Raw genomic sequence first — 21,124 nt, forward strand, 5'->3', positions numbered from 1 at the left:
TGCAGGAAATCTTGTGTGCATTTTGCACAGCCAGTGTAAAATCAGGATAGATGGCGATCTAGCTTCCTTGGTAGTTTAGATTGGTGGTCTCCCTTTAGAGGCATTGGACTGTATTCCTATCCCGTAGTGCAAGAGGTGAGTGATAACCGGACATGCCAGCATCCCTGGCAGGGGCTGAGGGCCTAGCGAATTGTGGGCATGTCCCACTGAGAAGTGGCCTGGCAATTGCTCACCAAATAGGGGCTTGAGCATATCCTCAATGTAGAGTTCAATATTCCCCATGGTGGCAGAGTCTGGCAGGTCTAGAATCTGTAAATTGTTTCTATGGGAACAGACCTATAAATCTTCATTCTTTACCTCTGAGACATCCAGGACCTTTTCCATTCACAGCAGTTGTTGATTATCTGCTGCACCAGTGTCTTCTGCTTCAGAGACTTGCTGCTAAATCATGGCCCAGGTGACTGTTGTGTATATTCAGCTTGTCATTCATGCGATTGAGCCTGATTGTAAAGGAATCTATTTTTGAGTCTATTGTGCACAGGCCCTGTCACACCTCAGCCAGCAGAGATTTCATATTGGGGTCTGAGTCAGCACCTGGGAGATCCCCAGCTAGAAGGGCATTCCCCACCTCCACCCACCTAGAGGGCATAATCTTAGGCTGGCTTCACTCTTGCTTCACTATGACTACTATCTTCCCCCTGCCATCAGGTGGTTAAGATTCTCCAGTCTAATAAAGTAAAGGCTCAGTGCTGCCCCATAGGCATTTCACAGGGGGGTCATAGGTGTCAGGGCTCTAAAAGTCTCTGGATAATAAAACAAGAGCATGTAGCTTTAGGGTGAGGGAGAGTGTAGCGAGTGCAGAGTGGTATACCCAAGAGGAGCTGCCCTTTTGGAGCCAAAAGTCCCCCGTTCACCTTTCGGGGGAAGGAGGCATGATCAGACCAAGGTCCTCAGGTGTGGACTTTCCCAATGCTTCCAAATGCTGCAGGGGTAATCAGGGGCTGCACCCCACTGGCAGAATTGGGCCTGAGCCAGTCATGAAGCCCACAATGAGGCCAGTCCTTAGTCTCTATCGGCCCAGGCTAGCAGGCGGCGGTCACTGAAAATGCAGGTTATCCAATGGGCTGAGTACCTTCCATGCAGCGTAGAGTCAGCTGGGAATGTCATAAACCTGTGTGCCAGTCGCTGCAATCAATGTAAGTAGTCCTAGCCCCTCAGGGTGCCAGGGCAGCCAGGCTTGCAGGGGGATGTTCGAACGAAGGGTGCAACCTCTCCCACTCCTGTGCCTCCTGGTGACACTCTGAAACCCATGCATCCAAAATAGGCTCAATTCAGGCCAGAGACTAACAATTTTTGAAGCCACAAATGCCTTTATTTTAGCTGTCTCCAGTCTGAAATTGCCTCTGCTGGAATAGAAGTAAATGGAGGAAATACATTCTCCTGATTATTATGTTAAAGTCTCACACTTAACTCTTCTAAAATGTTGGCATGTATGTAAACAAACCATGCCTGCCTTCAATATTGTGGGCCCAGACAGGCTAGAAACAGTCATTAGCAGAGTAGCAGCTGGAGGTGAAATGCCCCTCCATATGGCATATGGTTGACAGAGAGCACTCTGCTGTCCACCTGTGATCAATCAGCGGTGACCCATGCACGCAGCCACAGTGTATAGTGCACCATGCCATGATACAGGACAGCCAGGCCATAGGGGAAGGCCAAGTTGTTCACCCCTGGGGTGCCGCAGCATAGTCCTTGTCTAAGTGTGCCTCTTCTCCTGGTCCTCTCACCCGCTGGTGGTTCTGTTGGTGGCCCTTCACTGGCCAGCCACTCAGTCACACCTCCGGCAGACCATCCCTCATGGTCGTCTCCCTATAGGCCACAGAGCGGGTTTGTGCAGTCTGTCCATCGCAGGGCGAAACTGTTGGACCTTATTGGACACCCCATGCCTCAGTGGGTAGTCCCCACCTTGGCCTGCCTATTGCCGCAGCAGGATGGCAAGTTTCATCCTGGATTATCGTTCCGGCTGGTGGAGCCTCCCTAGTGGCCATCCATCTTGAAGTGAGAGAAGGTGAGAAGAAATGTATGTGTGAAAGAGATAGAAGTATAGATAGACAGAGACAGACAGAGAAGGTGCTCCCTCTTCTTTAAATCTAACAAGTTAGCAAGGGGCATCTTATCTCACTGCCAGCCTTCACTTTATTTCATGGCCCATCACTGTTGGATCCAGATAGTTCTCATCACCTGCCCATTCCCAAAACTACTTGCATGTAAGGAGAAGCTGCAGGAGGAGTGTGTGGCACAGGGAGCAACTCCACACTTTCTCCATGAAACGAGTGTGCCTGTCCGCTCGCTTTTGAGCTGGGCCTCCCAATGTATTTTTGCTGCTCCAGTCATATCACACACATCTCTCATGTTTCATCAGCCTCCTAACCACCATATATGGCTGAGAATGTAGAATGCTTTCCTTCTTAAATTTCGCCAATGCTTATAATCCTTCCAAACCCTCATCACACAAGAGGTGGCCATAATAAGGTTTGTACGACCCTGCCCAACTCTGGAAGACCCTTACTCCAGTCTCTGCACAAGAGATGGCCATAATAAGATCTGTTCAACCCTGCCCAACTCTGGATTACCTTTACCCCAGTCTCAGCGATCCTGGTCACTTAAGGTAAAGAAACCTTGCATCCCACTCAGGAAACATCTGGCCAACTTTACAAACAAATTTGGGGCCACATGTGCGAAGCAAACGAATTGCGAGTCGGAAATAGCAACTCCTTGCGAATCGCTATTTCCGACTCGCAAAACAGGATGCAGGCAAAAATCACAATACCAATTTGCGATTCGGTGCGGAGTCGCACCGTAATTTGCGATCTCGCAATTTGCGAAATCGCTACTTGCGAAATCGCAATTTGCGAGGTCGCAAATTGCACAAGAGTGTGGTCCAGAGTTGCAAATTGCGACTGACTCGCAAATTGCATGCAGGTGCAAAGAAAATAGGTGAAAACACACTTCCTGCTTCTGAGTGATGACATCAGAACCAGGAAGTACCCCCATGGAACAGGGAGGAGCCTACCTAGCACAGACAGCAGAGGCACACCCAGCTGAGAGGAGCAACTACAGCCAAGTCAGCTCAGGACAAGGAGACACCCACTGCTGGTAGGAAGAGGAAACTTACGTTTTCTGAAAAGGAGCAGGGGGTCCTGACTGAGGAGTGCTGCCTGCACCATGATGTCTTGTTTGGCAAGGCATCAATGAGTGTCCCTGACACCCAAAAGAAGAAGATCTGACAGGACATCCTTAGTAAGATCAATGCGATCGGAGTCAGCCATCGCACCATTGATGAGGTCCGCAAAAGGTGGTACGACCTCAGGTCCAGGACCAAGAAAAGGGTGGCAGGGCAGATGAGGGAGATGCATGGAACTGGAGGAGGACCATCAACAGTACCACCCCCTACAGCCATTGAGAGCAGGGTGGAGACCACTCTGGAGCCGGAGGCTGTGGTAGGAATCGGAGACCTGGACAGTTTGGCACCGGGAACATCCAAAAGAAAGTACCAAAAATCACTTATTTACACCACTCAATGCACCATGCACACACCCACAGTACATAGAAGCATGCATTCTCCAGATATGCTCCATTCCCATATTGCAACCTACAAAACAATGCATTCTGGGCAATGTAGTACAGTAGTCCAACTTTTGAGAAATATTTATTGTGATACACCAAGCATATGTGAGGCACTGACAGTGTATCCCCTGTGTCCCACAGGTCTCTCACAAGGACCCACCAACAACCCTACTGTGCAGGGAAAAGATCCTGCCACCAACACAGCAGATGATGCAGCCAGTGTAACAGCAGGGGAGTGCATGACTACACCACTTGTCCACCATGCACGAGAGACCACCAACGACACAGATATTGATCTTGAGGTAGGCAACATGACACCGGGGCCACTGATGAGTGAGAGTCGGCCGCATAGGTCAGCTGGGTTTGGGCGGAGACGGCAACGTCCAACACAGTCAGCCAGTTAGGAGGATGTCACCGGTGAACAATTCCTAGGACTGGAGGCATCCTTACTGAGCAGTCACCGGCTGCAAAATAAACACATGCGGGTTATGAACAGGAATCTGCACAGACTGCAACAGACCCTCTCCCAGGGTTTTACCAATGTGGACAACCAATTCACTGCCATGAACAACAACATGGCAAACCTCACCAGCTCCATCAATGACTTGGTCAGGGAAATGGTGGCAGATAGGGCCCATGCAAGGCGCAGAGAACGCAACACTGCTGCCTGTTTGGACAGCCTGAGTCAATCAATTAGGCGCCTTGCAACCACTACGACCTGCCTGTCAAAGCGCACTGTAAAGCTGCAGGTAGAACTTGGCCATTTTGCTGGTGATGTGGCAAGGGGACTAGGGTGCATCAGCCATGCAGTGGACCTAATAGAGACCACCCAGGCAGCAAGGGGCATTGGCGATACCCCTAAGGATAGTGAGGACATCTCCAGCGCCAGCAGTGTATCTGCCTCAGATGCACGCATCCTGCGGAGTAGCAGTGCCCGCCAAGGATCAGGGGACGAATCAGGATCGTGCCATGGTGGCCTTAGTCACAGGAGGGTGTGAACTACCTATTCTGTGTTTTGCCAGAGGCACATGATGTTAATGTGTCAGACATTACATTTTGCTTTTTTCTTGCAGTTGAGATGCCAAAAGTTCATCATTACATTCCTAACATTAAAAGGGATTATTTTTTTGTACTACACAACCTGGCTATGTGTGTCTTACATTTGTGAGTGTTGTCACGGTTGCCAGGTACCTGTCAAAGTAGTGAGTTGCAATGTGGTCCCATCCCTGTCTGCCCTCCAATGCGATTCTACCATCCCAAGGCTGTCGGTGAGGTAGCTCTTGCTCCTCATCCTCCAAATCTGTGTCGTCAAGGGTGAGATATAGCCCACGTCTGGTGGCAATGTAGTGGAGGATGGCACATGCTGCAACGATCTTGCATGCAGTCTCGGGGGCATACTGGAGTGCCTCTCCACTTTTGTGCAGGCATTGGAAACGTGACTTCAACAAGCCGAAGGTCCTCTCAATGACAGCTCTGGTCCGCCGATGTCCTATGTTGTATCGCCTCTCATTCTGATTGCCAGATGTTAGGTATGGGGTGAGTATCCATGGTCTCAGAGCATATGCACCACCTGTGTGACAAAAGAGCCAAAATTAGCAGGGCATCACATGGTTATGCAGTGACATGTATTTAAGACTTCACAGTGTACTAGACAGTACCTAATAAATATCCTTCGCCAAACTCTCCACGTTCTAGGCGTCGGTGTATCCCACTGTGACTGAATATGTATGCATAATGTGTACTCCCTGGAAATTTAGCCACTATGTCAGTAATGACATTATGGGCATCACATACCACCTGGATGTTTAGTGAGTGGGCACATTTCCTATTGCGGAACACATATTCTAGATTTGCTGGTGGGCAAATTGGTATATGTGTCCCGTCCACACACCCTATTACATGGGGGAAGTTGGCAATTCTGTAGAAGTCCAACTTGGTGCTGTTAAGTTCCTCCTCATTCCTGGGAAGGTATATATATCTGGACATGTGTGCGAGTATGGCATCTAGGAACCGTCTGAAGAATCGTGAGAGGGCACTTTGGGATACCCCACCTGCAACAGCAATCACCCCCTGATAGCTACCCGAGGCCAAGAGGTGCAGTGAGCAGAGCATTTGCACATGTGTGGGGATGGAGCAGCTGTGCATTGTCTGGCGTTCAAGTTGAGGTTTCAGCAGTTCAATGATCTCTAGGATAACTGAGCTGCTCAGTCTGTATTTATCATAAATCTCATCCTCAGTTTGTTGAAATAGTGTCTGCCTGGTTCGGTATATCCTCTCTTGTCTCTGCGTCTTCCTCCTCAGCTGGGCAGCCTGGACTCTCCTCCTCCATGAAATCACATAGAGTGCAGCCATTTTGAAAAACCCAGATGCCTTCTGGGTCTCCTTTTATACTTTGGTTCTGGTTACCACCTGTTTGGAATCAGGGCTAATCTGGGTGTGCAAAACTGCCTTTTTGCGACTAGTCGCAATTTGCGACTGCCTTGTGCATTCGGTTTGCGACTCGTAATTTGCGACTCCTCACTTGCGAGTCGCAATTTCAAGTCAGAATTTTTGCAAGTCGGTAATGGGTTGCATCGCTATTTCGAGGTCGCAAATTGCGCTGTGACCGATTTGCGACTCACAAATCTTTTGTACATCTGGCCCCTAGTCCTTAATTTGAGATGAGTCCAATCTTTGAAGGGTCTCAATCACAAGGCATAGCACTGGAGAGAAGACTAGCCCCTAGTTCCTTTTGTGTCTCCATGCCTTGTGATCTAGATAGATGGGGTTGACACATTAGCATGAGTGACAGGCTAACTAGAGTGAGTCTGACACCCATCAGCGGATCTTCTTGTCAAGGAAAACAAATCTAAAAGGCATTAGACAGAAGCTTACCCACAAAGCTATCTCTCATCACACTGGGGGTAATACCTGCCTAGGAAAATGGCTAAGGAAGGGCTCAAAGGCTGTCCCTACACTTGAGAGGGATCATCTGACTCTGTCCCTCCCCATCATGGAATCTGTCCCACTATAAAGGACCACTGAGAGTGTGCTGGAAAAGCCATGCAACTCACATTGTTATCTGGCAAGCTCTTTCTCATCTCCACCCTAAGTACCACTGTTTCACAAGAAATCAAAATGGATTTATGGGCTGCCACAGTAATGACAGCACATATATTGTACTCCATAAGCAGCTGACCATCATACTTGCGCTATCCATGCCCTCGAATGAGGGAGAGAAAGACCCACTCACTGGGTACTAAAAGACCAATTTAAAACAGGAGAGGTCAGTAGGCAAATCCCCCTGGCAAGTGGCAAGTAAAAAGGCCTCTCCTTCACTGTAATCTATTGCTGTCCCACTGATAGTCCTCCATAGCTCAGTAAACTAGAGTAGTCATTCTCAATAAATGAGGGTACACATGGTGGGCTCTTTACAGGACTAATCCAGAACAAATGGCTGCAACATAAATGCATGTCTCCATCTCTTCTGGTAGATCTACAGCCCTAGTCCCTCCCATCCTAGTATTTTAGTCATTCCACCCCGCCTCCTTCATCTTTCTATCTAACATATCTTGAGCCTGACCCCACCACTTCTGAAATCTCAAATGTAACCTGCCTCTCTAAGCCATGAGTCGACCTCTTCCAATGCTCAACAGCTAGCTTTATGCTACCCTTTGAGCCTCTGAGGTTAAAGCCTTTTACTCAGAAAGACCCTCTTTTCAGCCTGCCACTTGCCAACACCCAGTTTTTTGTTTGCCTTCTATTCCTCCTCTGAGCCCCTTTATCATCCTCTCCCCATTCCTCCTGTTCAAAGTGGTCTCAGAGCTGCAGTTAGCTTACCTGACAAAACTTTTAGGGTAAGGGTGGATGAGACTTTCCCTCTTTCTCATCCTGAGGACTCTTGTACCTCTCTTACTACCTCATAATTTCTGTCAGTTGCACTTGCAGATTAAAGGAGCAAGCACAGGGTTTCAATAGAGGTAGGCAAGCAAACTGAAAGTTCAAGCCTGGCATTGGCTCTGCTCGAATTTGTGTTGGAACTTGGAGCCCATAACAAGCTGGCCTTTCGTTTGGCTTCTGCCTGCCCTGTTCCCTCCCTCTATCTAGGATGTGGCTTTACATACAGTCAGAGGGGCAAATCATAGAACTGGGAACCAGATTCAAGTCTTGGTGTCATCTCAACATCCTGTGATTCTGGGCAAATCACTTAATCCCCCCATGCCTGTAAACCATGCATGTGACTTTGTGCAGTGTCACTGGTGCTTATATAAAGCCCTCCTATACCTTTGGGACGAGTTTGTGCTATATTTTTTAAAATGCACTAAAAACAAAGCCTTAACAAAAGGAAAGACGCATAAATACCCATCTACTGGCTGATTTTTACAAAGTGAAACCAGAAACCCTGGATAGATCACAACTTCCCTGCTTAAAATGTGTGATTGTAGGCAAAATTGTTATTTCACACAAATGCTTTTCACCTCATTTTTGCACATGAAGGGATTTTCAACTATGTCAGTTCAGACTTGCAGTTGTAAAAAACTATCACTTTTATTTAGTAGTTCTCAGTGCAATCCTATAATGTGCCCTGTTGTTGTCAAAGCCTCCACATGTTAAAGAAATGTTCTTTTTTAAATCATGAAGAGACTTTATCATATATTATGTGATGTTTGTTGTATGATTTACAAAGAAAATATTTTCATGGGTCTGCTCTTGCCTGGGCTCTAAGATCCGAGCCTAAGATCCGAGCCTGATCCTTGGCTCTGCTCTGTCTCAGCCATCCCTGTTAATTTGTTATCTCGCCCACCTCTGGTTTACAAGGAGGGCAGGTAAGCAGCATCAGTGGCATAGGTGGGAGACAGAGCAGGGTGCCATGTCCCCAATGAGCCCATGCCCTTTAAGCATGCCCCCTATTCCACACTGGCCATAACATCACCACAGACGTGCAAGGTCAAGGTATTAACTTTTTTACTTGCCAACTAAGTCACACCTTTATAAGAATGCCCATCAAAATGACCAAACTCTTGTTGCCCCGATTCCATCGCTTTCATCACTGGGCTACTAACCCCTAACCTGCTAGTAAAGCACATTTACAAAATGGACAAACATACAGCTATATTCAGCTTGTAAATGCTACAGGGCAAACAATGGTATTAAGTCAAAAGTTTGAATGGATGGGTCTGAATGTCCTTAAGTTTGCATCATGTGATTTGAAAGTCAAAAAAGTTTAGAAACTAACCACAAGCCTGTAAAAAGTGTCAAAAGGTAAAGGACTCTCAAATTATAATGTTTCGTTAAAATAGGCCCCAGTAATGGGAACGGAAAGGGCTATGGTTATGGTGACTGTTACAGTACTGGGTTATGCGAGGGATCAGCCTAAGCTCACATCATAGGTTTAAGTTTCAGACCTCATAGTTGCCTCTTAGAAAGGGTTGCAGCTCTTATAGAAAACACAGAATACTTCGGTTTGGCCAGTATATGTTCCTCCTCATTGGAAACATCAGTCCTACCCTTCAGAAGCTGTACTAGCTTCCCAGCTTTGACTGAAATTTTGACCTCTGTTTTTGGTTCATAAAATTAAACAAGATGAAGGCTTTGACAAATGAGGAAAGGTGTTTGAAACCTTTAAATTAGGGTAGATGCTACAATTATAAGATATGAGGTGGTTAAAGACTATGGGAAATAGGATAATGCAGGCTCAGATTTGCACAGGTGTAATAAATTCCCTCTTATTTTAAGTATGGTTGTGGTGCCGAATTCACGTTATTTGCTTTTGTGTAATTACTAAAATTTCTGCAAAGTTTTGGGAAATTCCGTGAAATGCAAATATTCCTTTTTTGTGCTATATTTTAGAGTGGAAGGAGTCCTTATGTTAAATTCTAACACAAGGGTGTATTTCATCCTAAATAAAAATAGTGCAAAAACAAAACCATCGCGATCAACAGCTTGTGTTCTGTTCCTGTATCTTGGCCACAAATTACGTAATTGTTTTAACTGTTACCGAGAATGGCGAGAACTGCGTGAAGTGGTGTAATGTCATCATTTCAGGCAATTGGCCAAGTAAAACACAAAATTCGCGAAATTGCGCTAATGACACCCATGTAATTTAAATTTTACCCAGGCCTGGTTTTAAGGGACCCCTATCACTTAACCAATTTTAAAAAGTGGCTACAAATATTTTAGGTTGTTTGAGTCGAGTTTTTTTAGAAGTCTTCTCTGCTGGCTCCAGGATCACTTTGAGTCTGTGGCACCTCACAAACGCATATTTGACTTTTTGCACATTCCTGAGAAACGCACCATCATAAGCAATGTTTTCCGGAAGGCTGAGGGTTGGAAGGCGGGCTGTGCTGCTTTTGTGAGGAAAGCGAGGATGCTGATGAGGGAATAAACAGCTAAGGCCAACTGGACAACCTACATCTATTTTTTTTCTTCACTTTAATATGAGTCATGCCATATCCTTGTGCAGCTTCATGAAGGCAGACAAAGAAACTGGAAAGCAGCATTATTTGTGTTATCATGGTGCTTCAAGGTCCAAGCATGCTGAAAAAGGCACGCATGCGTATTAGCAGTGTCATGGTTTTAGTCTCCTTGCGAGCTGAGAGTGAGAGTTGAGAGGAAGGATATACCAATAGCCGCGTATGGAAGGTAAGGAGATACAAAGGTGCTCAAATGGATATACCATCTACAACACTTGCTCCGGGAGCTATAATCTTGACATCTTTACTCACATGTAATAAAATATTACTCGCAATTAGTGACAATACTTTTTGTTACAAATGTAATTCAATGTCATAACTTTCATGTAATAAGAAGATCATTCACAGTCCTTTACATTGCGGTTAAATTTTCACTCGCAAATAATTTGGCTAAAAATCTGCAAACGATCCAAAGAGAAGGGGCATAAAGAAGGTGGAGGGTCTTCATCGTCCTCTAAATCATTCTGTTCGGTACCTGTGTCTGTCTGTGCTTCTTATTTATAAACTTCTCTGAGAAAAGACTGGTAAAAGCAGAAACAAAATTAAGCGCAATCAAATCTATACACAGATGCCTAATTCCTTAACTTGTCGGAGAACATTGCGTCTTTAATTTTAATACCCCCGTAATTAAACTGCCTAATTTTACCGCCTGCAAAGCTTCGAATTACCAGCCGGTGCACTGATGAAATGAAGTGCAGCATGCATTGTCTTGTAGGACGCTCAGTATTTTTTTCAGTGTTAAAATGTGTTATTTAAATCGGTAGCTGCCTCAACTGTCACTAAACGCTGTGTCCTGATGATATTTTTTCCTTTGCGCCAGCTACTCATCTACAACAGAACTGAGGCATGAAAGAGTAACCATTTCAGTGCCTGGGGCGAGCTGACTGAATTGCAACAGGAGGATCCTACCGAATCAGCTAGAGTATGGAGAAGGTTTGCACACCAGCCAACTGCAAATACCAGTGCAGTGCGCAAACCGGTGCTGTTAGGTGGTGCAGGTGGAAATCTTGGCAACAGACCTGCATGGATCTGCAACCTCACCTCCTTCTCCAGAAAGAGGTGAACATGTCCACCCAGCTCCTGTGTGGGTTAGAGGGTGTCCATTGGGGTGCCAGACTTGATCAACCCTGAAATGGGTGATTTAGATCTCCTTTAAGTGCCGAGAGTGAGACCCACGTTGGCAGACACCATAGTCACAGCCTTTGCTCCACTAACATGAAATCCTGAAGTTGCCTCAATCCTCATGTTGCCTTTGGTGGTTGCACCCCCCACTGGCGAGGGGAGGTATATAGGAAAAGCCTATTGACACCCACCCGACCTTCTCATAAACCCTGACTTGGAGGGGTGGATGTTAAATGTCTGTCCCCCACAATCTGGAAGCTATTCATTCTCTCAGAAGTGTCCATGTGAACATGCTTCTATAATAAGGACATGCACACTCCTACACAGTGATGTGTACACTATTTTTCTTTCTTTTTATTGATGTACTAAAAGGGTGTGAACCACGAGATAGGGATATTGGTTTACAAACACCTTGCATCATGTTTGGGTTACTCTTTTAACATGCAAAATGTTGGGTTGGTATTTATAATACTACTGAAATTTGCATTGGATTGTAACCCAAAGTAAAGCATGTGTAGGAAAGTTATCCCGTTTACCCTGATCACCCCCATTGTTTGACTGAGTGATGGTTACTGACTTTGAAAGTGCCCTGGGCCCTGCTTACCAGGCCCAGAGCTAGTGCTCTGCCTTTAAATGTATATGGTGTTTGATCTAATTATAACTGACCAATACACACTAGCCGGCTGTCTCTACGCAGCTAAAATGTGCCCAGCCAACCCAGACATTTATGTATTATGTCCAAGTGAAGGGAGTAGTGGTGTAACCTATACAATAATCTTTCGCTTGTCAGGGCTCAATGTGCCATGCACATATCTCTTCATGGAGTTAGGTGGGTCTACCCCATTGATACTTAGCATTACATATGCGGGATACCCTCACGGACTTCATCTAACCCTGCATTCCCTCTTCTGCTCACCACTTCATCGTCCTCTAAGTCATTCTGTTCGGTACCTGTGTCTGTCCAGATGTTTCCAGCTCTCCAGTATCTCTCCCCACAGCCCTGCTATAGGACACCTCCGGACTCCCTGGACAACCTCTAATGAAGTGTATTGTCTTCAGCCCTAGCCCATGTAGGGACATCTCTCCCCCATGCTTTACTACCAGACCAGTCCTTGACTTCCACGCCAGTGAAATCCTGCACCTAGCTAATGTGAGAGCCAGATCTAAAAATCTAGTGCCCACCCTGAGTGCTTTGGGTTGAGAAAAGTGTCCCAAGAGGCAGGTTTCTATTTTGCAGGACAAGGTGCGTCCAAGTGCCGCATGAGGATGGTTTAGAACCACATTCCAATAAATCTGGAGTGTTGGGCATTCCAATGTCATGTGGCTAAACTCAACATCTAGTGTCTGACATCTCAAAACACTCACAGGCTTCCCCACCGTATATCACGTGTAACAAGTGTGGGGTAAGGTATGTTTTATGTAAGAAGTTTAATTGGGTTTGTTTCAATCTTGTGTTTTACAAAAGATTTTCTTATGGTAGGCGAGCATCTTGTCCAGCACACTATTAGTGAATTCACGGCCCGGGATACCCTCCCATTTGGCCTTAAGAGTTGCCAATGGTCTCTGTCTCCTATCATTCAACACATTAAATAGCCATGTCACCTGATCTTGCATCAAGCCTAGGGCAAGTAATAGTTAAAGCACAGAGTGCTATGTGGGCTCCTCCCTTTCCATTCCGCATAACCCAATAAATGATCGCACCAGCGCTACATAAGTCAAAAGCTGGCTGCTAGGTAACTCATGTTGCTCTACTAGCGCCTCCAGTGGGATAAGAACACCCATCTAAAAGCAACCTCCCACTGTTGTTACTCGCGCCGCAGTCCAAGCTTGAAGCTGGGCAGCAGTGATGCAGCTGACTGGGATTCCATGCAGCGGTCCCACCACCAGCATAGCCAGTGCGTACCATTTTGCTCTCCGTGTCCTCACCATGCTGCGACACCAGCTATGTAGGGCTACCTGCAACAGGAGCCAATGTGTTCTCATCGCTGGGTTCACTCACAGACCATGTGAAGTTTCAGACTGGGTGCAAGGTTATGCATTTTCAGAAACTGCTTCTATCTTGTTAATTTTACATTTCGGTCAGGTGATGTTGCTGAGCATAAAAAGAGGCAATAAATGATATGTAAGGGCCTTTGCTGAGCCTCGCTGAATATCCTGAATCCTCGTTACTCTTGGACTCGAGAGGTGATATAAAATAGAAGACTTAGGGACTTATTCACAAATGTAAGCTTAGACCTGAGTACATCTATATGTAAGTTTACTCTTACACTTTTGAGTAACATTTGGCTACGCACCACTTAGGAGTGTAAAGTTACTCAAAAGTGGAGACTTACATGATACCACCTTCTGAAATAGGCGATAGAGTCCATAGAAATGTTATATATGACTGCAAAGTTACTACTAAAAGTGATTTTATGACTACATTTTAGGTTCCACACTCTTAGTGGACACCTCAGCATTCGGGGCAAGGGATCTCCTTATGGTAAAGTATAGAGATATTTTACAAAGTTCACTAAAGTTAAAAGCAATTATTTGAAATCTTTGTGAGTTAAATGTTAAGGCTAAATAATTATGTGTAAGTATTTTAAATGTGGAATTATTTAGGAATATTTCATTGAATTACATCGATTTTTTAGGTATTTATTTTTTAAAAATGCCACTCACCTAGAATAAAATGTTTATATTTATTTAATGTGTATTACTATTTACAGGAAGTCATGTGTAAAATTAATTGCAATTATTTGTTTAAAGTTGCATTTATTTTTACATTTATTTTTTTAATTAAAGTAGGTTGAATAAACTAAAATGTATTTACAATTTACATTTTATTTTTTTAACAATAAAATAAACATATATAAATATTTTTACTAATGTTTTAATAAATAATGTATTTTAACATTATTTCCAATTTTTATTTTATAATAAACTCTACCTCCATCATTTTCTATGGGAGAGTCTTCGGTATCTTTGAGTAGCTATGGGTTATTCTGGACTTCCTCTAGCACTGAGCGGGAGTACATTTACTGCTGTTTTGGGTCCTTATTGTCTGTAGTAACTACAGACAGAAGTGCGCTTTGTAACGAGGAAGGGACTTATTCCTTTGTGAGTGGGAATATGTCCCACCCTAAAGCTATTACCCACCTAGCTCTCCTTTAGCCTCTCATTTGCCCCTAGCCCCCCTTTAGAAGTAAGTATTGCCCATTTGCCAGCTGGTCCCCCCGTTCCTCCCACATTTATTATTAAATTCAGGCATATGTGTGTGGAGATCTCTGCCACAAGGGCAAGGATCCCTACACGTAAAGGAAAGGAAAAGTGGGGACAGAGACCTCTGCATGTATGCATGTGAATAGCATTTTGGAGTATGTTAGTGGTATTATTGCAGTACTTCTAAATGTATTAGAGAATGCAGATTGTGAAGACACCGAAATTTTGTGTTATCATTAGGAATTTCACACATAATTCTTTAACAACATATGAAAAACACATTTGACATGAACAGCCACATAAAATTACTAGTATATTGTATTATATTGAATATGATTATTCTACAGTGCCTTTTAGGTTTGGCTACAGAAAGGCTTTATATAGGGAAATACAGAAATATATTAACACTGCTGAAAACTCTCAAAACTGCCCAGTGAGCAAAAATCTCACTGCTTATATCTGATGTTACCTGCAGAACAGGACTTTGAATCAATCCTAGCAAGATCAACTCAGACCTCCATTCCTCAAAGGTCATAAGTTGTGTAGTGTGTTCCGTTGTAATATTATGTACAGCACTTAACAAAAGTAAATTTGTGGTAAGAACTGCTCAATAAACAAGCATAGGCAAAGTCAACAGGTCTTCCATTAATGTGTGAACGTTCTCAAATGGCACCTGTTTTTAAATGCATTAGCCAATTAACACAGACCTATTATCTTTGCCAATGTTTGGTTTGAGTTATTTTCCCTAATAGTGTTTTCGATTTCTAAAAAATGATGTAAGCCATGCAGTGCAATGGAGCTACATCCTAGGAGGAGGAATGATACCTCTAAAAGCCAATAAGATGATGTGAGAGATGTGTACGCCTTTAAAGCCCACTGCGCATTGAACACGTTCATGACAAATGCTCTGGCAGCGGCTACCCTTTAAGGCTAGACTTAAACCACTTTACTTTAGGAATAGTTATTGCATGATCAAGGAAGGCCACATCAAAGCAATACCTACTAGCAGCTTTAGCATTACACACAATTGATACGCATATTTGCACATTAGAAAGATGGGCACGGGTCCAGTTTCCATTTCTTTGCCTCGTGACTCAAAAGATGTTGCAATGTGATCACTTCAATATTCATTTCCATTTTCGATTGCAGTGTAATGCAGTACATTGTTGCTTTCGACACATTGCAAAGTGGGCTTTAATTGTGGAGGGTGGGGAGAGTGTGCTACTCTGCAAAGGGCAGGCTTTGCACACGCAAATTTCTTTCTTGCACATGGCAGCCATTACAGCTGAGCTATGACAAACTGTCAGCCTTATTTACACACACTGCCCGTCTATGAATGTGTGTGTGCACGCACGTGACCACCATCTGTAGTCCTGTAAAGCTTCCTAAAGTTCCCACCAGTGGTGGCTGTCACAGAATGGGGGTGTCAAGGTGGGGATAAAAAAAATTATTACAAAAACATTGTGAAAACCCTTTACCTTGCCCATCGGGAGATGGGTTTCTATCATCCGTCCTCGCAGGAAGCACAGAGGCTCCCAAACTCACCCCAGCCAATGACGAAGCTGCTTTCACCACTATGACAGCAGCCTCATGATTGGTGTGAGCGGCCTGCTTTGGAGCTCACAGAGGGAGTGAACGCCTGTGCACTTTCTCCTCCAGGCTGTACAATATAGCCGGCAGGAGAAATGCAAAGTGTGCATGTGGGAATGCAGCATGCGTACTTATGGTGCACGAACCACTCCTCCTACAGCCCCCTTCTAGCCCCGCACGCCCTAACCTGGCTCAGCAAAAAAGAAAATGATAATAACGATACATTATTATCATTTTATTTTTCTTTGTGCTGCACGCAGTGGGGCAACGTTCCTGCGCCTTAGCGTAGGAGCCGACGCTGGTTCCCACTCTAGAATAAGAACCACTATAAAGAAATTTATAATAAATCAGAAGAGATAAAAAAGTGAAATATTGACATTTTAAATTCACATGTTCTTCATAATGCCTGCAGCCTGTGCGAAAACAGTGGAACATGCAGACGGTGGCGAACATTGTTTGTGGGTGTAATAATTCTGTAAGTATACACGTACAGGCTGTAATTATTTCACAGCATTGCATCTGGCCATTTCATGGTAGACTGAGCCCAGAGCAATTGTGCACTGACCACAGGTGCCATTGCTTGCTCCCAGCACAAGCCCCACCCTTTGCACACATCGTCCTTGTGAGTGCTGCATGAAGGTGTCAAGGGGGGAAATGGAACTAGTCCAGTAAATCATGCAATAGTTTAAAGAGCAAGTTTCTGTGACCATGTTGTGAGGAAATAAGTAATATAATTTCAAATGTAACATATTTTGCCTTTATCAAGCCGTAGAAGGCATAATATGCAGCCTAGCACATAAGGTTGGATATCTTCTGGCTACTCTGCAGTAATAATAATAATTACTACTACCAGTAATAGGTATACAAATAATAATAGTATTTATATACTACTTCATACCATACATTTGCTCTGTGTAAGGGCTGTAAATATCAGGTGCTGCTAGTTAATTTCAGGAGACACGTAAGAAAAGAGTTTACTCGGTCTTCCATAGTTTCTAAATTGCTGAAAATAGTTATTTCTAATATTAAAATATGAAGACAAAAGGGCCAGGGGTACAACTAGACCTGAACTTCGGGGTGGGCTAGTACTTCAAGCCACAGTGTTGGGCTACGATGTCATGCAATGTGCGTGAACACATCATCAGAGCCAATAAGAGAGCAGACATGCCAATATGTCTGGGTATAATGTGCAAATGCATGCAAACAGCAATTGTGCATGTCTGTATTTTCATGCTTCAGGACATTATAGCGAAATCTATTGGCTTTGCCTGTAATTTCCACTCAGACATTAAGCACTGCTGGATCTTCAAGTGTATTCACTACACCTGCGAGCATCGGATGTCTGTAAAATGGTTTGTACCAAGCAAGTCTTGTGCATGTGTGCATGTCTGACACACCGTAAAGAAAGGTTTGAAGCCTTAATGGAAAGATGTATTCTCTTACCAAAAGCATCTAAATACTCATAATAAACAAATATTTCCATGTAACAAGAAGATGTGAATGGGGAATTTCCCAAAAAACACAAGAAAGTGCTCATACGGACATCAAGAGGTAAACTTACATGAACCCTAATAAAAGTATGACATGTGTACTGGGATAAAGAAAATTATATGGGACTTCTACCTGAATGTCACAAAGTTAAGAGGGGGTCACAAAGAGCTCAAATGGGAGGAACATTCATAAAGTGAAGAAAGCAGGATAACATCACGATGTAACACATATGTGTTTATATTGTTAAAGCACATTCTTAGGTGTGGAGCAATGGAGTGTTGTATATTATGAGAAGTAATGGTAGGCGAAGCAAGCTTACATACATCAAGTGAGTGGTTAAATCTTTGAGTTGCACACAGTTACACACATTTAAAGCATCATCAGAGATTAGGTGATTTACACAGCGCTGCACAATTTTAGGTCAAATGCCAAGCTGGATTCAAAACCAGGTTCCCTTGTTTACTTCGTCACTACACCACATATTCTTCCTTAGTTAATATAATAAAACAATCAAAAAAAGGTTAACAATTGAAAATGCTCAAAGTTCACATTTACCAATCCTTGTGAACACTTATATTCTTTTGATAATTCCCAATAGGCGTTATGCTGTGTTCCTTGTGATGTCTCATGAGTAGGCCGAATGCAAATTATTGTGGTATGCAGGTATTTAATAGGGTCACACCTTGATTACGTTATCTCTCATTTAAAGTTCAGGTTTGTCTATGTGCATATTTACTATAGGTTAAAGTACAATGTGATGTATCACATAAATATTTATATAGTTTTAAATAAAGTAATGATTTCTTAATAGTGATGCATCTTCTTTGTACCCATCAGGGTGGAACACAGATCATGGCCCAAAATAGGAGTACACTTTTTTATTGGGGTATTTTCTATTATTTAAAATAGTATACAAATGGTTGATGAATTATTTTTCAGGTTTTGGCATTACAATCCTTTCTTTAAAAAGCTTTGTGCTGAGGTGATAGAAAAGGACCAAGATTGCATATTACAGCTTTAAAGCCAGTTTCTGTTTGAGAGTTTCAGGTTAAATATCTTTCACAAAAATACAGGTACCTTACAATGCCACATTTACACTAGGTCACGTTTTCTTTTTCTCAGAACGAAAGAGGCCTATATTTAAATGTGCATATGCTGCACCAGAAATGCTTTAAGAAAAATAACTTTGTCAGACATGCTTATGAGGGAGCTGAAGCTGTGTAGAAAAATAGATTTAATTTTGTTATGGTTATGGTGAGCATCAATAATATTAGATTAGCTTGAGAGATTTGAGGATAACCAGATGAAGACCTGAGCAAAGACCCATATATGTAAGATGGTGCGAGCATGCCCATGAACCTGTGGCCTTCTCACACTGGGAAGCTGTAGCTCCAGCTGGTAGGCACCACCTGCACCAACAGACAGTAAGGAGCTCATGTTGCTTCACCTGAATAGATACTGATGAGTCTTGGTGCTGGCTCAACACACTCTGATTCTGGGCAAGTCCCTTTATCTGCATGTGCTGGAAAAATAAATATGAGATTGTGTAACGTCACTAGTGTTCCTGTAAAGTGGTCCATTTCCTTCAGATCAAGTATGTGCTATATGAAACTATGAAAAAAGGTCAACTATCTATGAAAGAGCTCCACTCTTCAATAGGAGGGGGTCTGTTTATGGCAGAGTCCTACTCTCATGTGAAGGAACTAATTTTATCTATGCAGGAGTTCACTTATGTTTTCTAGATATTCCTGGGCACCTCTAGAAGTGCAACCACCTACAGTTTTAGGTTCTTGGGAACAGTTAAAAATTAAACAGTATATGTTGTAGCGTGACTACAGGGACAGAGAGGAGTGTGAAAGAATAAACAGTGCTGAAGCCAGTGACTGTCTATGAATGTTGTAGTAGAAGTCAAAATGCACTACAGTGCATGAGAAAGAAAAAGTGACCTGGGCAGAAAAGTGAAGGACAAAAAACTAATATGAACAAAAGGGGCTCTATTTTGGAGCCACCATCATTTATGCAGGGTCTAGTGGGAGAAGGGAATTGGTGCCCAATGACAGTTCTTGCCATTGTCTGTGAAAATTCAAACTTTCAGCAGGATCTAGAGAACGTGCAACAGCAGTATAAGGTCAGGTGAATTCCAGATTATGCTCTAGTTATTATCCCATGGAGGAGTAGTGGAGCAGTGGTCTGCACACGGCTGCAGTTCAGCGCTACAGTAACAATGTTTTGGCTGCCAATAGGTGCTTCTTTAACAATGCCCAGGGGTGATTTAGGAGATGGTCTAGCACCAAGGAGCCCATGATATAGCCAGGATACCCAGGTCCATCTTCCAAAGGGTGAAGGGGTATCCAATTTTGTGTTGCTCTGGAATGGTTTAGGGTCTGACTTACTGGTTGACCCAAGGGGGGTCCCATGGTATGAGGGAGTGACTGAGTTCACCTTGTCGAGCACTAAGTAGGGGTCATAGTAGAAATCTCAGGGTACCAAATCACATTTTCGTGGGGGTGGTGCTTGAAGGGCCAGCCCAGTGGGTAACCATGATTTTGAGAATTTCAGGGCGAGAATTTTATGTCTAGCCTTGTATTGAAATGGATGTTCAATATACATCATAACTATTTTGGTGTGTCAATACCAATAAATGTTATCTGTGTCTTTATGAAAACAAATAAGGCCGGAGAATGTTTAATTCTCAAAATCAAATTTTATGGCCCCAGGCTACTTCATTGCTTTATGCAGAATGAAGCTGGTTTAGTGTATTTCCCAGATATCATTCCCACTCAACCTCTCGGAGTCCCTCGCTTGTGCTAATGTGAACTATTGTCTCTGGTACCAAGACTGAGGTGTAAAATCCCCTCTACAGGCAGACATTTAAACAATGGGAGGTATCTGTACTGTGTCTCAGCAGAAGATGCATTAAGACATAGGATTACAGTTGCCAGATTGAAGTTGGCATAGGGTAGTAGAATGAAGGGTCGGTGGACACCAGATGCTGCAGCAGAAAGCTTTGGTGGGAGAAATTCTAGTTGATGTCCATGCACAGTGCCATGCAGATGCACTCGTCAGTCTATTACATGTTTACCTAACAAATACCCGGGGCAAGAGGCACACACAGCATTCTGTGAGATGGACTGTGAGAGGTCAGCACCCAGCAGCCCTTGACAGCTTGCAGGCAAACATTGCAAACCAAGTGTGTCCCTACTATGGTTCACATGTACCACCCTACGCAAACTGACCTAGATAGAAATCATGAACTAGAGGAGCACAGTGACGGGCTGCTCTCCTCTGCTGCCTTTGTACGGAGTGTTAGAGTAACTGCCTGACTATTAAAGTAACTGTGCGGCATGACATTACTGTCAAACAATCACCCTGATGCCAGTGCTGGCCAACAGACTCTCAGGCAACATTAACACGTGGGCCATGGCTGGCCATCCTTTGGGGGTAGACCAGGCAGCCAGGAGCATTTTACTCAGAGACTGCCCAAAGGACTATCTTTTAAAAGACCCTGACCCCCCCAATAAATGCTGGTGTCACCTACTATCAACCACCAAAACAAAGTAACTGCTATCCAGACCTATATTTCCCGATATCACTTTGCATGCTCTGTCTTCTTAGCCAGTACTGGGGTGATGGGGCCT

General features: G+C 43.9%; 1 long non-coding RNA gene across 1 annotated transcript; it reads right to left on the reverse strand.

The window, feature by feature from the left end:
• Positions 1-3,693: 3,693 nt before the first annotated feature.
• Positions 3,694-15,958, reverse strand: LOC138258748 (uncharacterized). Its single transcript, XR_011198546.1, has 3 exons — positions 15,884-15,958; positions 4,819-5,197; positions 3,694-4,091 (listed from the first exon to the last, which is right to left on the reverse strand). It is a non-coding gene; the product is annotated as an uncharacterized lncRNA (long non-coding RNA).
• Between the last annotated feature and the right edge of the window lie 5,166 nt (positions 15,959-21,124).

The sequence above is a fragment of the Pleurodeles waltl genome, chromosome 9, assembly GCF_031143425.1.
Source record: "Pleurodeles waltl isolate 20211129_DDA chromosome 9, aPleWal1.hap1.20221129, whole genome shotgun sequence".
Lineage (NCBI taxonomy): Eukaryota > Metazoa > Chordata > Amphibia > Caudata > Salamandridae > Pleurodeles > Pleurodeles waltl.